The 4,082-nt window shown below is 38.9% G+C and overlaps 1 pseudogene; it reads left to right on the plus strand.

Annotated features, from left to right (window-relative positions):
• Nucleotides 1-891: 891 nt before the first annotated feature.
• On the plus strand, nt 892-2,095 carry LOC100752347 (annotated as a pseudogene).
• The last annotated feature ends 1,987 nt before the right edge of the window (nt 2,096-4,082 follow it).

Here is a 4,082-nt window from a genome sequence, read left to right on the forward strand (position 1 = left end):
CTTTCTTTAGATTCTTTAAGAGGTTTGTTTACTTCTTGAATTCTTTGGTTTCTCTTTTCCCCCGTCTCATGTAATTTTTTGCTTGTTATTTTCTTCTATTTCTTTAAGGGGTTTTCTTGTTTACTCTTTAAAGGACTCTATCATCTTCCTAAGATAATTTTTGAGGTCCTTCTCTTCTTCGTGCTCTGTGTTGGGCTTTTCAGATCTTGCTGGTATGGAGTCCCTAGATTATGGTGGTGTCATATTGTTTTTTCTGTTGTTGAGTGTGTTCTTACTCTGTCTTCTTCCCATTCCTTCTTCCAGTGAGTGAAGATGGGGGTCTCTCCCTCTCTCAGGTGGCTAGTGGAGGTCTCAGCCTCTGGCGGGAGCAGGATGGCAGAGAGTGGTAGATGGACAACGATGTGGTGTGTCCGGACTCAGGGTGGGACTTCCGTCCTGGGCAGGTCCACTCTTGTCTGTGTGGTCTCAGGCAGAAGCAAGAAGGGGTTGATCTGAGGCTAGGCAACTGCCACAGGACAGAAAGCAGAGTGTAGATAGGGGTGAGTTGTGTCCTGGACTCAGGGTGGGCATTCAGGTCTGAGCAGGTCCATTTTTGTCCGGGGGAAGGGGGTTGTTTCAGGCAGAAACAAGCAGGGGTTGATCGGAGAGGTTGGGAAACAGAGCAGCACCCAGACTCACCTGAGGCTAGGGCACCTGTCGCAGGACAGAGGGAAGGGTATAGACCATGATTTGGAAGTTTAAGTCAAATAAATCCCTTCTACCTCCATCCCCAAAAAAAACTTTCTCTGTTGGTAACCTGCAGAGTATCTTCTCATACCAAAGATACTAGTACATAAAAATTAAGGTTCTACATATTGAACTCGAGTTGGAAGAGGCAAGTCTGGTCTCAAAATGGAGGTAAAATTGCAGCCCGCTCACTCCCAGGCTGATTCCACCTGTCACTGCCACCGCGAGGGTGGGGGGGCAGAACCAGAACAGTTGAAGAAGCTGTTTATTGGTGGTCTGAAACCATAGATGATAGCTTAAGAGAACATTTTGAGAAATGGGGCACACTTACAGTGTGTGGTAAAACCCGCAAACAAAACGTTCCAGGTGGCTTTGTGACCTACTCTTGTGTTGAAGAGGTGGATGCTGCAATATGTGCTCGGTCACACAAGGTTGATGGGCGTGTGGTGGAACCAAAGAGAGCTGTTTCCAGAGAGGATTCTGTAAAGCGGACAACCATTTAACAGTGAAGAAAATTTTTTGTTGATGGTATTAAAGAAGATACAGAAGAATATAATCTGAGAAACTACTTTGGAAAGTATGGCAAGATTGAAACCATAGAAGTTATGGAAGACATACAGAGTGGCAAAAAGAGAGGATTTGCTTTTGTAACTTTTGATGATCATGACACCATTGATAAAATTGTTGTTCAGAAATACCACACTATTAGTGGACATAATTATGAAGTGAAAAGGCCCTTTCTAAATAGATGCAATCTGCTGGATCACAGAGAGGTCCTGGAGGTGGATCTGGCAACTTTATGGGTTGTGGAGGAAACTTTGGAGGTGGTGGAGGTAATTTTGGTCCTGGTGGAAACTTTGTTGGATGAGGAGGCTATGATGGTGGAGGTGGTGGCAGCAGTAGTTATGGAGGTGGTAATGGTGGATATAATGGATTTGGAGGTGATGGTGGCAACTATGGTAGTGGTCCTGGTTACAGTAGTAGAGGAGGCTATGGTGGAGGTGGACCATGATATGGAAACCAAGGTGGTAGATATGGTGGTGGTGGAGGAGGATATGATGGTTACTATGAAGGAGGAAATTTTGGTGGAGGTAGCTATGGTGGTGATGGGAATTGTAATGACTTTGGAAATTATAGTGGACAACAGCAATCAAATTATGGACCAATGAAAGGGGGCAGTTTTGCTGGAAGAAGCTCAGACAGTCCCTATGATGGTGGAAGTGGTAGATATGGTAGCAGAAGGTTTTAAAAATACAGCAGAAAAGGGCTACAGTTCTTAGCAGGAGAGAGAGCTAGGAGTTGTCAGGAAAACTGCAGGTTACTTTGAGACAGTCGTCCTAAATGCATTAGAGGAACTGTAAAAATCTGCCACAGGAGGAACGATGATCCATAGTCAGAAAAGTTAATGCAGCTTAAACAGAAAACCCTTCTTGTTCAGGACTGTCATAGCCAAAATTTGCAAAGAGGGCAGCTATAGATTAATGCAATGTAGTGTCAATTAGATGTACATTCCTGAGGTCTTTTATCTGTTGTAGCTTTGTCTTTTTCTTTTTATTTTCATTACATCAGGTATATTGCCCTGTAAATTGTGGTAGTGGTCCCAGGAATAAAAAATTAAGAAATTTTTAACTTCTCAAAAAATAGTGAAGGTTCTGTCTATACACTAACCATTTCCCCTGTATAGTATGAGTCTTAGAAAATATATTCTATGAATACTTTTCTATGTACTTGCTTAGAATGCCTCACTACTGTTTCCACAGGATGGAAGGATATGGTCACCTTTAAAAGTTAAACCTCAAATCCCCAAATTTAATTCAAACAAACTATGCTATCATCAAAATACCAGCCAAAGTGATGGACATCCTTTGTCCCATAGAACTTTAATCTTCTGAACTCTAATCTCTGAAAATGGCATGCTTTGAAGTATGATTATTTACGTTTGTTTCATTAAATTTCACAATCTGTTTATCAGTCAATTTATTATAATTTGTATGTGTGTGAGTCAGCTCTGATATTTTTAATTCAAAGTAAATACATTGCTACCAGAATTCAGTTTTCAATCATAAATATGAATTTGTGATAAGTATTCATCGACCATTACAAATCTCAAAGATCAGTATATGCCAGTACAAAGAAAAGTCATGTCCCAATCCATGATTCCCATTCTCTCTTTAAATATCAACAATGCAGAGTTTATGATGAATGATGTCCTCACCCAGCCTTAACAAAAAAGTATCTCCATGGGTTTTAAACTTAATGTAAAGCAAATTTTCTCTCTCATAAAAAGAATGTGATTGGAAGTTCAAAGGACACTGTGAAAATAAATGTCCATACTTCCTGGAACTTCTATTCCATAGGGAGTAAAGATTTTGTGTAGATAACTATGCCTTCAACTGTCTAACATTAATAAAACGCTGTACATAAAATGATGTGCTAAAGAGCATATAATGGAAATTAGAGGGGGTGTGGGCATTTGTGCTTATTAATCCAAGAAAGAGCATGAGAGAAGAGCAGAGGATGTGAATCAGCTGAAATACAATTTGTGGCATTAGGAGAAAGGAAGAGTAAGTTTTTAAAAAGCTCACAATTCTATTAAGCACTACAAGTAATTATTTCAGGCAATGGATCTTTTACTGGCAAATCTATTCCAAGTTTCTTTTGAAATGCTCACTTTTAAGTATTGTCAAGAATGTATTGAGATACAGGATTCAGTACACACTCATTATTGTCACAGTACCATGACTTTTCCTCAATCATACCTATTAAGGCTCACTATAGTAATAGGAAAAAAGGACAAGATTGAACATTTTCCTGTGCTTTAAAAATGGTCTCTCAGTTATGAGTTTATTTGCATATGAATCTTTCATAGCAGGCTCTAGGGAACTTTAAATGCTTCTGCTCTTTGTCTTTCACAGGTGAGAAGCCTCAACTGTTTCCAAAATAATTTTACTTGAGCCCTTGCTAGTCTTTCAAGCAGGTAAAAGGGATTTGAAGAGCTATTTATCATTTAGCAAGAGTTTAATGTATGTAACATTGGAAAAAACATGCAAAATTAACTCTAGGTTGCTGTAAAAAATCTTAAGAGGTTTTGTCATAGCTCTGCAATTTACCCAATGCAGACTATTTTATTGACAAATTTATTATCCCTTCTTTGATTTCAAGTAATTTTAGTTAAATTCATAGTCATGTGCATTTGGAAAAATTTCCCTAAACTCCGAACAAACAAGAAAAGTAACATCTAAGGAAAAAAAAACAACCAGTATTTTCTCAATTATGAGAAATATACTTTCAATGGCACAAAAAATATCCATAGACTTCTATGACTGAAAAACAACAAAATTTCAATTCCATATAGG

This window comes from Cricetulus griseus, assembly GCF_003668045.3.
Source record: "Cricetulus griseus strain 17A/GY chromosome 1 unlocalized genomic scaffold, alternate assembly CriGri-PICRH-1.0 chr1_0, whole genome shotgun sequence".
Lineage (NCBI taxonomy): Eukaryota > Metazoa > Chordata > Mammalia > Rodentia > Cricetidae > Cricetulus > Cricetulus griseus.